A 15,243-nucleotide genomic window follows, 5' to 3' on the forward strand; every position below is an offset into this window, starting at 1 on the left:
TTGACTTTCAAAAAGAGACACGTGATTAAAACTAATTTCTCTATGTTTGTGAATACATTTCAATTTATTTCAAAAATAAGATGCAAGGTAATAGTCATCAACATAAAACATAATATATTAACTTTTGAAGAAAGTTTATCAGAGAAGCAGGTAGGAATATATCCTACCCAGAACAACACTAAAACCTTGAAAAATGAAATCAAAAGAACACAAGTGGAAATTACAGAGTTGGTAATGGTTCCAGAAAATAACCTTTAAAACAACCATGATGAAAATACTCTTTGCTGGGCATCTCTAGGACGAGAAAGAGACCTGAGTTAAGAGAGGCACCAAAGAGTCAATGGTGGTGACCTTAGCTCTGACATGTAGATGTCAACTCCTGTAGCCAGACAGGCATCCCAGTGGAGGGATAGAGACACAAACCCACCCACAAAACTTTCAAACCAAAATGTATCCTGTCTACAATAAATGTAAGAATGGGAGATAGAACAGAGACTGAGGGAATGGCCAACCAATAAGGGGCCCAATTTGAGATATTCCCCAGAGGAAGCACCAGTCCCTAACTTTAGTGATAATTTGTTATATTTGTAGATATGAGCATATTGCCGCCAAAGAGGCCCCACCCATCATCTGAATTAGACTGTTACAGATACCCACAGCCAAACAGTAGATGGAGTTTGGCGACCCTTATGGAAGAGTAAAAGGAAGGATCGGGGGCCCCAAAGGGAACTGCACAGGAAGACAAACAGAGTCAATTAACTTGGACCCTTGGGGCTCTCAGAGTTTGAACCACCAACCAAAGTACATACAATGACTGGACTTGGATATGCAGCTAGCTCGGCCTTCATGTGTGTCCTCAGCAACTAGAGTTGGCACTATCCCAAAAGCTGTTGCCTGTACATGGGATATGTTCTACTAGCTGTCTGCCTTGCCTGGCTTCAGTGGGAGAGGAAGTGCCTAGCCTTGCAGAGACTTGAAGTGCCAAGGTGAAGGGAGGAATGGTTGTGGGGGGGGTGCACCTGCTGAGAGGAGAAGGAGATGGTGGGATGGAGGAAGGTTTGTGGGAAGGGGTAAACAAGATGGTGACAGTGATGCTATGTAAAGTGAATAAGTAACCATAAAGAAAAGGGAAGAAAATACTCCTTGCTAAAGAAACTACACGGGAAAGTTGAGAACAATATGACAAGGAAACAAAGACTTTCATTAAAAAAAAACTTCATTAAAGTGTCTACATAAAAACTACATTAAAACCTATGAAGCTGAGTGATGAAAAAATTTTTGAAATGTAAATAAAGAAAATATCCAATGAAAGGAAAAAGGGGGAAAAACCTATTGTATAGAGAGCACACTGGCTAATGGGTGTTTAACCTTTGATAACAGGTTAAGTGCAGTACAGAACATTCTCAGGCACGGGGATGGAGGAGTAGACACACACTAGATAGAGTGACGAATATTAGTGAAATGTGGCCATGGTGCTCCCTAAGAGATTGTCAACAAGCCGAAGGTGTCTTCATCCTCCCCAAAAGCATGTAGAGGACAGAGTGGGATATGAAAACAGAGAAACACTGTCAAACAAAGGAGGAGAGCTTTACTCTTTCTTCTTCCTCATCATCTTACAAAGGTAGTGCTCCTCACTCTAGACACTGTGCTCTGCTGTCCTCCATGTTTAACTTTATGGATTTCATAGCTTTTGTGGGCAGACCTGTATAACCACCCAGTGCCTCAAAAGCTACCTGGACATATTTTAAGAGTCTTTTGAGCAACTCTTTCTTTGTCAGTAGGATACCAGCCAGTATCTCTGTCTCCCCTGTATCCCTGTCTCCCTCTGCCCCCATCCCTTCTTTCTGAAAATTTGCTGATCCTGCTGTTTCTTGACAGCTTTCACTTTCTAGGAAGATCATCTACAAAAATATGCATCTATCCCAGCCAGCTCCTTGTTCCTATTTTTATTTAGTGGTCCCTACATGGCATCCCTACACTTGTAGCAAAACTGACAGCTGCGGGGTTCTGCTTCTACAGGAGAGAATCCAGGAGGAGGCTTGTGAGAGACACTGCCTAGGATTCCTTTGACTACTATCAGGGGTATAGCTACTGATGGGTAGGAGAAGAGTGAGCAGATAGATATTGATGAAAAGTCTACATAATAGCTTAATAAAGCCAGATGAGAGAAGTAGTTAGCACTCAAACAAACAAACAAAAAACACCAATTTGACTGATTTGTCTGAGATCACAGTTAACACACTGGTTTTTGGCAGCAAAAGTCTTCAAGTTCACGTTCATCTGGCTATACACTCCATTTACTTTCCACTATTGCTACACGGCTTTCCAAAAATATGTCGCCAGGAATGTTACTTTACATAGATATATCTTTATCTTTCTTTCCACCTGTCTGGGTCTTGGCTTCTGCTGCTGTTTCTTTCGGTTCCCTGCATGGTACAATTTACAGTTTAGGCAAATCTCTGTTTTGAAGCTGTTCTTGATATTCACCCCTAGGCTGCAACCTCCATGCTTCCAAATGACAATTTACCCTGATATTGTGATGGCTGCATTTGTAACTTCTCTCTGTCTGTTATGAAACATAGCACTGGATGTTTGTACAAGATTGGATAGATTGATAATTATATGTATAAGAGAATATGTCTTGAAAAGTTACAGAATCCATCACAACAATTTTAGGGTCTCCATGCATCTAGAAAAACTGTGATGCACTACAAAATCCTAAAAGAACTACTTGTCCTCTAACCCTGAGCTAGAGTTAGCAGCTACCCTGTAATATGGAATCAATTTTCACTGTGCCAAACAGGAGAGAAACCCCATTCTAAGGTCTCCCTTATCCTGCGTTTCTTATCTGCACAATGCCATTTCTGCCTGTTTGGTCCGATCCTCCCTTCTCTAATAGCAAGCAAGAAATCATCTAGGCTCTTAAATGAATACTGTCAATTTTCTCAGATGCCATTTGCTCCCTTTCTCAAGACTTCTGGTACTTTGTTAATGACTCTTTTCTTTGGTGTTTGAAGTTCCCTGATTCCCTAATATCTTCCACTTTCTTCTTTTGAAGAATACTCTAAGCCACACCATTCACACTGAATGCTGCCTCACCCATGACCTTTTCTCCATCCTTGGAAAGTCTCTGAGTGCCTCTCTCAGGATGGTGTCTGTAATTGGTTTCAGTCTGGGTCTAGTTTTAAGGTACCCTAACCATTCATTCTAGGTTGAATACCAAGGTTGAGAATCAGTTAATTTCTTGGTCTCAATTTATCCCTGACATGTAACAAGCACCAACACATACTTACATAGATAAGGAAATAAAAATTCTTAGTTTCTTCCTCTGAAATATCACTTACCTGTTTAAATGTCCAGGAGATGTTTTCATATCCAGTAATTGAAATGATAACCATTCATTTAATTCTTAACCATGGAGACATCATGTGAGGTATTTAGTAATCATCATTTCCTGATTTTGTAATTGAGCAATTTAAAAGAATCAATGACAAATAGTGTTAAGAATTGTAAGTATTTATGAAAGGAAAAAAATAACTAGAGATGTTGTTTGAGCTAGGACTGGGATATATAGCATATGTATGCTGAACCAGGATATTTTTAATAGATGAAATAGATGATGAGGGTGATGAGCAGAGATGAGAGGCAAATAAGTTTTGGGAATGACTAACATTATCTTTCAAGTTGTTAAAAAATCAGCTTCAGTCAGAAATATTATAAACAAAAATGGTTTTGCCCAGTTTGATGGAGAAGGCTCCTTTATTCTTGAGTGAGAGGATTCTGTACTGGTGATGCAGCATGTATGTTGTAATTGCTTAGCCTCTAGAATGGTCCATATCCTTTTGTGATTTTTCATCTTTCATGGGAAGAAAGGATTTCTCACAAGTTGAGGGCAATAGATTCCGAATTATTTTTAAAATTGTTTTGTTGCTATTCTCCCAACCACATTTACTTCTGAGCCATCTCATATGACCCTTCCCCACATGAAAATATATTCAGCAAATAAGTTGTTACACACTCCTTAGCAGATTCCAACTTCTATGGCCACAATCTATTTCTGTCAACCAATAAATGACCTGACAACTAGAGAAGCAACAGAACAGAGTCCACCATTGTAATTCCCAGACAACAGTTCACAGTCACTCCTCGTGAGAAAATATTCTAAAAATGATGGGTGAGAAATTTACATGAGTCCAATTGCCCCCAACAGTCTAATTGACTTTGGTTAATCCATTTTTAGTTTACTTATGTTTAATTAGGAAAAAAATTAGAAATACCCTGAATGAGCATTGAGATGGAAGTTAAGAAGATAAAATGTAATCTTTACAAAGACATATATGTAAATTCTAGAAAAATACCTTAAATAAAGAAAATGCTGATTGTTTACAGAAAACCGGAGATAAATTAAAAGAGAACTAGTCAGTCTCTCTGAGATGGATTTGATCTCTAGAACTACTGGGAAACAACCAATTGCAATATATTTTAATCTCAGTACTCAAGAGACAGAATCAAGCCAATCTCCACGGCTTGCTGTCCAAGCAAACAAGTTAACCTGGTGAGATCCTGGGTAGTGAGAGAACACGTCTCAAAAATAAATTAATGAGTTCATAACAGTAGCTGATTGACTATTGAAGAATAAAAATACATTGAAATTGTCTTCTGACACACACACATAGAGAGAGAGACAGAGAGACAGAGAGACAGAGAGACAGAGAGACAGAGAGACAGAGACAGAGACAGAGCAGAGACACACACACACAGAGAAGTAGAGAGAGAGAGAGACAAAGATACAATAACAACAAAAGGCCTAGTCATTATTCTTGTTAATATGTAGATATCATCCCTACTACATTTATACAATACTATTTAAAAAACCAATATTGCCAAGTAAATTCAGAGCATGTTCTGTTTCTGAACATCCTGAAGGCTAAGCATAAATTCTTTCTTAATGTGAGGAGGAGGAAGAAGTAGAGAAGGAATAAGAGTGGATAGATGTCATATGTGATATCAAATATTGACTATTTGACATTTATAGAATGAAATTACCAACTTCTAGAATAAGGATGGAAGTGGTATAGATCTGCAATCCTATAAAGGAGAGACAGGTGGATCCTAGGAGCCCATTGATCAGCTAGCCTAGCCACTGATGAGATTTAATGAGGCAAAAATGGAATAGTGGTACTTACATTTACATGTGAACCAACATGTGTCTCATTGAACCTAAAGGCCATTAAACAAGAGGAGAATCATTCCTAGTGCTGGAAAACTTGTTACTTACCTAGGTCCAGTGAGTCATGGATCTTACAGAAGAATCTACTATGGCTACCTTCTTAAACCAGTATAATGCACTATAGATATTTTTCTTAAGCCCACACATGAGTATAGTTTCACCCCTCACCAAAGAAGCTCCTTGTGTTTTTTTTCAGTAGATACAAGTCATTACAGAAAGCCACAACTGGGCAAAACGCCCATCACCTGTTGATGTATCAATAATGCAAAACCTACACGTATGGTTCAGGGAACATTATGGGAGAGGAAGGAATATTGTATGAGCCAGAAGTGCAAGGAAGTATGCTAAGTGATTTTGTCCCTTTACATGACAAGAAAGCTACACTCATAAAATCTCAACAATATGCTTCCTTTAAGAAGACCTGAACAAAAACAGCATCAGTTGGCAAGGGATTAAAACCAGCTTTTCATGTATGTGTGGTTACTATTCAACAAACCAAGCTACATTCTCAGACCACATAAAACACTCATTTTTTTTTAAACTAAACACTTAAGGTACTCAGATATAAATATACCTCCCCTTAATTAAGTCAGCCTAACTTCCACAGAATGTGTTTGGCACATTGTAGAGTTTTTGTTTTACCTTATTTACATATTTGGAGTGAAAATACCTTTATAGGCTTTCACAACAACTGTTCATACCATGTGTCTATTCCCTCAACAAACTTTGCATTAACAAATCTGCTCTACTGTTTACAGTTTCCTTAGCTCTTCTTTCCCTTAAAAAAAATAGTAGATCTCTCCCACAACTCAGAACTTCAGTTCTTCTCCTCAGGATGCAATAGGATGGATCTGACATTATGCAAAGCTTCTATCTGCTTTTAAAAGAATAGGTGAATGCAAAATGTGCATATAGATATTTATTGTGTCGTGTATATACGATGTGAACTCAGCCTTGGAAGAATGAGAGCAGATAGAAAAACTTATTAATGATGCACTTTCACTTTCAATAAATACTAAAGACTTTGGAATAAAAATAACCTGGACTAAGAGGATCAGAGTTGAAATAGGTATGCTCCATGACTTTATGAATTGGAGCTAGACAATAAAATACTTGCTTCTCAAAGGTAGGCTACTAAATTCAAGGCATACACTATACCTGACCTTTCCAACTTTTGCAGTAGCCTTCAGTTTTTGTCAGAGGAACTTCTCTTTGCAGAATGAGAGTTAATGTGGAGACTTACAAAAGGCATTGGGAACAATTGATTGTTGAGCATCAATAGAATGAGTGTCAAAGCTACTTTCTAGGTATGACATGGAAGTGCAGTTATGACTTCAGCTGTGATGACCACCACAGATCCTGTGTGATATAGGACTAGTCAGTATTCAATTATGGGTTCAAGGAGCCCTGCCCCTCCACTAGAAAATCCTGGAAGTTGGTTGCTACTGGGATCAGGAGAGGCTTTGCCTTCATTGATGTATATGCTAGTGAGTTGCCCATGTTCCAATAGATAGAGCCACAGCCATGACCATGCAGGCAGCCCTTGACCTCATTGGATAACAAGCAAAACCAAAATCAAAACAAAGAGACAAGACAATATGAGGGTTGTTGTTGCAAGAAGATAAGCAAGGTAGAAGTGGCAAGAGAGGATGTCATGATAAGAGTGACTAAAGTATATAATATGCATTAATGTTAAAGTAGCAGTAAATTCTCCTTCTGTTGTCTATAATTTAAGCTCTGTCTTTATTTCTGTGCTAAAATATTTTGAAAGGTTGTTTTTGAAAATTCACACACTTTTAATTTTATTTCCAAAGTTACGCATCATTGGTGTGTGAAAGAGGCCATTGGGGAAATGGTTGCACACTGAGGCTTCTTTTTGCTAACTGGACTAGCCTACCAAGGGAATGGCTCGGCTATAAAATCAAACTCTCTCCATCAGGCCTGCTCCATTTCAACATGCTATGCTCACTGGCTTGTTCCGATGCAGCTGGAGGATCTTCAGTGATGCTTAGCAGCTATTGAAGCCACATACTTTGAATCCTTACTTTTAGGACTGTGAGCAAAACAATGTTTGTGAAACATATAACTAACATTATTACACTGAGAAGTATATACTCTATTTAGTAATATACACATATTATTTAGTTTTGTGTGTGTGTGTGTGTGTGTGTGTGTGTGTGTGTGTGTGTGTAAATCAACAATTAATGAACAGAATCCATGCATGTGAAAGAGATCAAAGAGAGATATATAGAAAAGTTTAGAAGAAGGAAAATAAAGAAAGGCAATGTAATTGTATTTTCATCTCAAAAATAAAAATAGTAACAAAAATAAATAAAATAAAATAAAATAAAATAAAATAAATAAAATAAAATAAAATAAAATAAAATAGATGTTAATTGAACAACAATCCCCTTCTCCTCTTCCATCCCTCACAATGACCCTGTCTGAAATCCCTCTCATGCTGCCCTCCAATTTGAAAATATCTCAACCTTTGATTGTCATTCCTGATTGCTGAAGTAAGTTTAATCTTTATAAAATCATCCAGTCTGTAATAATTTGCCAAAGCAACAGAGTCTGAGAAGCATTTGTTTAATTGATTTTGTTTCTGTGTTTTGTGTCTTGGTGTTTATTTCTTCATATATCTCACACTATTGTCTTAATTAATTCCATGTGTACCTATAGAGTACAATCTCTTTAAGATAAAAATATGAACCTCCATATTTCAATTACCTCAATTGTGTACAAAAGTATTACCAAAAGGTCTTTATTAGATAACATGCTAACTTCCTATTGTTTCATATGATTAATTATTTTTCTCAGATATATTTTATTTTCTTATTAAGGAAAATTCAAACATGTATACTTAGTTACAGTGGAAATAAGAAAATGACTTCTTCCCTTGGTGTGTGTGTGTGTGTGTGTGTGTGTGTGTGTGTGTGTGTGTGTGTGCACGCGTGTTTTAGCTACTTGTGGCATATGTGAATGTGTCGGTAGATGGGTGTGGTTTCTGCATGTGTGTATGTGAGGTTGGTGCATGTGTGAGTGTATGCAGGCCATGGATACCATCAATTGTGGAATCCCAATCACATCAAGGCTTTGGGTCTTACTGTGTGTGTTACTCTATTTTTCTTTACAAATTATTTTCTGTGTTGGTTCCTTACTGAACCTGAAGCTCACAGATTGTCCAAACTAATGGTTCAATAATCCCAAGCACTCCTCCTGTCCAGCTCCTGCATATAAATTATAGGTACAGAAAGCCCTGTTTGTTTGTTTGTTTGTTTGTTTGTTTGTTTGTTTGTTTGCTTTTTAGTGGGGTGTTGATGATCAGGACTTGGCTCTTTATGTTAGAGCATTAAGCACATTACCTCTGAGCTATCTCCCCAGCCCTCCTCCCTTTTCTCTTTGCTTCATTCACATAAACATACTTTTCAAAGTTTCCATTTCCAGTTTACAAGTCTAATACTCTTTTACCCTTCTAAATGTATTTCTAACTGAACAATGAAATAATTGCTATCACTTTAGCAAAGACTATTTTATAAATGCCCAGGAAACTTCTTTTCCTATACATGTGGTGACAGTGTTTGCAACTGTTTAACAATTGTGATATTTTGATATTTTGATAAATTTATCAATTTATAAAATTGATAAATATAGCTGTAGCATAAATATTAATTATAGGAATCTGAGGAATTCTTTCTATTTGTATTCTGTATACTGTCTCTGAATTGCTTAAAATCCTCTTTCTCCCCTTCCTTCAGCTGAGTGCTATGATTTCAAGCCAAGCAAACGTGCTGAGTTACTCCTTTCAATGGCTAGTCACTTTTAAATGGAGACATGACCATTCAAATTTATTTTAATAATTTTCAAAAATATGTATGGAAATACTTGGTTATAATAGTCCTACATTTTTAGATATTTCTGACATTTAAAAAGGTTTTGGTATTTGTTGGCTAGAACTGATCTTTCTAGGATATTAATTTTCAGCTTCAAAATTGTCCTCTGAAGGCTATGAAAATTCTAATTATGCAAGAATAATGGCATACTTTTACTAAACTAAGTTGGTAACACTATGAAAATCTAAGCAATAAACATGACAGCTTTATACATGATAGATTTTTAAAAGACAAAAAGTCACTTAAATAAAACACAGAGTAAAATCAGTTTTCTTTGGTACATACATGCCAATGGTGAGCAGAGACATGATCAAGTAATGTCCATTCCACAGTTCATATTTCTCTCCAGGACTCCCATGCCCTGTCATGTCACCTGTCCTTTAGGTGGAGATGAGGTAGGGAACTTCCTAGATTGTTCCTCTTGCGTCATTCTTTCTGACTCTATCCAATAAAATACACTTTTCCCATACCTCTGGTTAAAATATAATAATCCAAAACAATACATAGGTAATTTTCTGATTTCATATTGCTCCAAAACGTGGGGAAATGAGGGAAATACAGATTTGCTTACTTTTACTAGATAGATTTTATATTTTATTTTGAAATTATTATAATTATATCATTTCCCCTTCAGCTTCATGCTTCTCTATATTCCCTATATACCCCTCCTTGCTGTCTTTCAGCATCTGTCTCTTTTTTCATTAATTATTGCTATATGCATATAATGTTTGTACATATATATTACTAAATACATAAGTGCCATTTGCTCACTCTCTATAGTGTTGCTTGTAGGTAGGTTTTCAGGGCTGACTATTTGGTATTTGATAACCAACTGGTGTACTCTCCCTAGACTGTTTCTGCTTTTCTCTGTACTCATTAGTTTTCCATAGTTCTCTGTGTATAGATGACACTTCGTGGGCTTTCCACCACCGTGTTATATTTTTAACAGGGAGGACCCAGTGCTTTTACTTTGTTTATGCAAGGCTAACAATTAGATTATTTAAGCTTATGATGTCTCTAGAAAAAAGAAACAGAAACCCAGATTATTACTATGACTCCTCGCATAAAAATTACGGTGATTACAAGCACACTCTTCTTTTTTATAGACTCAAATCTCAAGAGAACTGCACAATTCTTTAAAGATTGGAAGACTTTTTTTACTTTTTTCCTTCTCATAATTATTTCCATTAAGGGTAGAATAGATCTATACTTATTACCTGAATGCCATATAAAAATAATAATTATAACATATGATATATAACAATATAACAAATATATTATATACACAAATGCCATCCTCCCTTATGAGTTTCTTTGTAAGAAACTATAGAGTTATCTGGTGAGACTGCTGTCCCAGCTGGAGTAGCACTTGTGTGAAACTCCAGCTGCTGCTGGGGAATATATTTCCAGAAGATTTCTTTCTTTTGCCATATATGGGTGACAAATCCCCTCTTCTTTTTACAAGGAATGTCAGTTTTTCAATGTACAACAACTCTACGGATGCTGCTTGAGGGGTTGACACACTGGTGTCAAAGAACAAACAGATTAAAGAGAGTGTGAATATTACTGCAAGTGTGGGAAGCCGTTGCAGAGTGGCAGTTGGCTACTGCTGGCCACCACACATACATAGGCAGTGAAGGTTCTTTTGCCAAGACAAGTTAACCAATCAGATGTGAGACACGCCTCTCCTAGGCCTATGTAAGCAGCACCAGTTCTGGGCTCAGGGTCTTTTCGCCTCTACAATCAAGCTCTCCCAATAAACGTGTGCAGAAGGATCCTGTTGCAGCGTCATTCTTCCTGGCCAGTCGAGCGCGCGCAAGATGCAAGGGCACATTAAAATGTTACTCTATTACTTCATAGGATTCTATCATCATACAGACCAGTCATGACTTAATATTGGAAAAGAACAAAAAAAATGATTTAAACCAAATTTCCCTAATCATTGGAACCTTTATTGGTGATGTGGTACCAATCAATTCTCATATACAGCCCTTCCTTAATGAGCCTCTTATTGATTCCCTATCACACAGTTCTTCTCATAGTCCAAAAGTCCAACAACATCTTCTCAGAGCATTCACCTAATATAGCTAGTGTCCCAAATTTTTATTTCATCAAATATTTTCATTTAAAAAGATTTACTTGACCAAGGGCCAGCTCTCTTAACTTTCCATTGTTTTATGAACTCTATATAGACAAAAACACATACATACACACACACACACACACACACACACACAGTAACAATATATTTTTAAATGCATTGATACATATACTTACATTGAATTTTAAACAAAATAATCTATAAAACAATCATTTCCCCTTCACAAGAGTTTTCTTGAAGCAATTTTAAAAATCACTAATTTTGTTGATTGTTTTATTGATTGGGTTTTTAATGGATATTTTGTTTTTAGAATATAATACATGTACTCATGAAATGTGATCATATCTACTCCCAATTTTCTCCTTTTCTTTTCCTCATACCCACTAATATACCTCCTCTCATTTTTATAACTTTTAAAAATAACACACCAAATTCAGTTAGTACTTCTCCTACGTGCATTGGTGCAAAATCATCTACTATATTTTTGGAAACCTACCAGTGACTTCACTAAAATCTCACCAAACGCCTTCTGCTAATGGCTCGTTAATTTGAGTTTGGGCCTAGAAATCACATTCCTCATACACCAGAATTTTGGCTGGTTTGACCTATAAAGGTCTTGTATAGGTAACTACCAATAATATGAGGTTGATTTCCTTAGCCGTGCCCACAAGGCAATATTTCACAACTCTTCTCTACATTCTCCAACTCCTATATTTTTCTGCCTCTTATAAAATGATCCCAGAGCCTTGATCAAAGTCATGTTAATAAAGATGTCCCCTTGAGGGCTATGCTCTCAGTCTCTAATGATTGGCGCTTACACCATTCAGGAATCCCTTCATTGACTATTGTCCACTATGAAATTATTTCTTTTCTCTTTAAACTCTCAGCTCATTCCATTGTAGCCATTTTCTCAATTCGCTCAACTGAAGCTTGTTTTCATAGATTCTTTAAATACCTTTGGTGTCCTTTATGGAATGGACTATTTAATTCTTTGCTTACAGTGCCTTACTATTTCTGCCTTGTTGAGATACTCATGGTTTGTAGGATGCTATGTTCTCCTAGTTGAAACGGAATGAAAGTTGACCTGGTGTAGCTACCCTGATGGGACCTTTTTAACTACATTTCTTATATTAGACATTGAGTTTTAGATTTTCTTAACAGTTTTCCCCAATTCTTCCATTTTTCTTTGTAATCTTTTTGTTTGTTTGTTTGTTTTTTAAAGATTTATTCCTTCCCCCACTTTTAATGAGCACTTTGATCCTGGTAACTCCTAAATAATTACTTATAATTATGATAGCATGTGTTTGGTTTCCAGCATGAATAGCCCATTAACAAATTAGTATTCTGTTTTTAAAGGTTTGTATTTAAACACAATAAACTTTGACTTCTGCTGACCTGTTATTTAGCAATACTCTGCACATTACATTGGATGTTTCCATTTTATTTCAGACCTTAGCTTCATTGTCAAACATGAGCTAAGTTTCAAGCCGAATTGCCATATCTAGTGCCTCCATCCTCCTCACCTAACTCTTCCCAGCCTTTATTTAGTTCATTATATGGTGAGGCTCACACTGTCTTTTATTAGATCTTTTAAAACTATGGCTTCCCAGTTTTCCCTTCACAAGCCCACTATCTCCTTGTCCCTCCCCCTACCTCTATGAGGGTGCTCTTCCACCTGCCCATCTACTCCTGCCTCAGCAGCCTAGCATTCCCCTACACTGAGTCATCAATTCTCCACAGGACCAAGTGGCTCCCCTCCCAGTTTGTTTGCATTTACTCTATAGCTTTGTAAGACATGTTTTTGCTCATTTATCAATATACATAGATATGGAATTCCAGATTCCTTTCATCTTTAACTTTGGCAAATAGGAATTGTATTTATCTACCAAGTTTGAGTATTACATTCCTTTATTTAACAATTTATTTATTTACATATATTGAAATATTTATCATTTCATACATGATTAGCCTGTCATTTATACACTTTGGGGATTAATTTGCAATCATTTACTTATTCTCAGTCATTAAAGATAGGAGTTTTTCCTCCCTAAACAGCCTACCTAGCATTTTTAGATCATAAAATCATGGGATTATATTTAATGGTATTTTGTTTTCAGACCTGATATTAAAATATCTGCCCTAGACAGAAATTAAACTTGAGCAAGCGATTTCTCTGGAATTATTAACCTGGGATTGCTCTTAGCTTAATATTCATTTTGTGTATGTGTGTGTGTTCACGGGGGAAGGGCATACTGATAATACAAATTCAATTAGAAAACCCAATTTGGTCTGTTGTTAAGAATTCTCAGGGGACACTTTATCCTTTTCTTTTGATAGACAATTCAGACAAAGGCTGTCTACTGTGTTTATGTCTGTGCTGCAGAGAATATGTATTAATTTCTGTATTCCCAGAGCCGAGATCAAACTTTGATACTTTCTCTGTGTTCAGTAAATACGTGGAAGCTATGTTTAGCACTGTGTATTTAAGTCATGTAAAGAAATTGTATTCTTGACAGACTACTGATAATGTGCTGAGTCACAGAGTTCAGAAGCCTCAGGAAGAGCCCTCAGAAGTTCAATTTTGCAGGTATTAAGTGATTAGAAACTGTTTTCAGTTTTATAAACATGTGTGTATATATGTATATATATATATATATATACATACATATATATATGAATGTTTCAGAACAGAAATGTAAAAGCAGTAATGTAAAAGTCAGTATCTTCATTCAAAGAAACTCATTCTTACAAACCTTGAATTTAAAGCATGGTTCCATATTAGAGCAACTATTAAAATCATCTTTCATGTTGTATAGTTAAGAGTCAAACATAAAAGTGCCTGAGTAGATGCTCATATTCATGCATCCTGGTCATAAAACCATTTTTCAAAATAGTTTTAATTATGGTAACGGGAGAATTGTTAAAGATTATATAGAATCTCAGGAGTTTAAATATAATAATATATCCAAAGGAAAACTGCTTCAACACAAATACTCAAATGTCCATTGCTTTTCTCTCTATGCATAAAAATGTTGGTTAAAAGTACAAACAGGATGTGCATTTATAATAACTATAGAGAGATGGAAAATGATAGATATGAAATATAGATAATAGATAAATAATGGATAGATAGATAGATAGATAGATAGATAGATAGATAGATAGATAGATAGATAGAATAGTTCTTAACAAAGACTTATTTGTTTAATGAGCATTGGTGTTTTCTTTGCATGCATGCATGTTTTGGGGGATTTTTTTTTTTTTTTTTTGCCTAATATTTGTATTGGTTATGCTCGCACCTGGCACCTGGAAGACTATCATTGGTTCAATAGTCAGGTTAGGATTTTCCTTGCCATCATAATAGTCAGTTTGCTTTCAATAAACTTAACTGTGTTGAAAAGTACTGTCAAATATAAAGTGTTCCTCAGCTGATATATTTAAAATAATTTTCTTATGATAATACGTATGTAATATGTTGAGAAGGAATAGAAGGATTAAGTGACCATCACTTACAACTTGGGTGTAGGCAATCATTACAAGTTATTATGGATGCAGGGCTTAACCCAGTTGCTAAGGAAGTACTATAACAATGAACTTATTTGCCATTATTTTATTTGCTCATCCCAGCATTTTGTTTTTAGCTTGGAATAGATTCAGAGGTAGTCACTTTATAGTTTGAACCCGTATAAGTTTATAAGTTTATATCAGTTTGGTTTCAAAACCTCTAGGTTCATTTATGCATTTAGATTTAATTACATTCTTAATTATTGAGAAGAGATGCTTGAACCTATCTTAGAAATGTTTTGCAGATTCTGGACAGAGTTGACCCCACTGACTGGACTGAATTTTGCATAAGTTACTGTTTAGTGACAAATTTTAAGGAGTAAGGACAGTGTGTTTCCTTCTAAGCTCCCCAAATGCTGTATCTCAGAAAATTTCACATTTTTAAAGGACATTTCTTGTGACATACTGTTTTATCTAATGCATTATGCATTTTTCTTTGAACATTGACAATATGT

The sequence above is a fragment of the Mus musculus genome, chromosome 12 (genome assembly GCF_000001635.26).
Source record: "Mus musculus strain C57BL/6J chromosome 12, GRCm38.p6 C57BL/6J".
NCBI classification, from domain to species: Eukaryota; Metazoa; Chordata; class Mammalia; order Rodentia; family Muridae; genus Mus; species Mus musculus.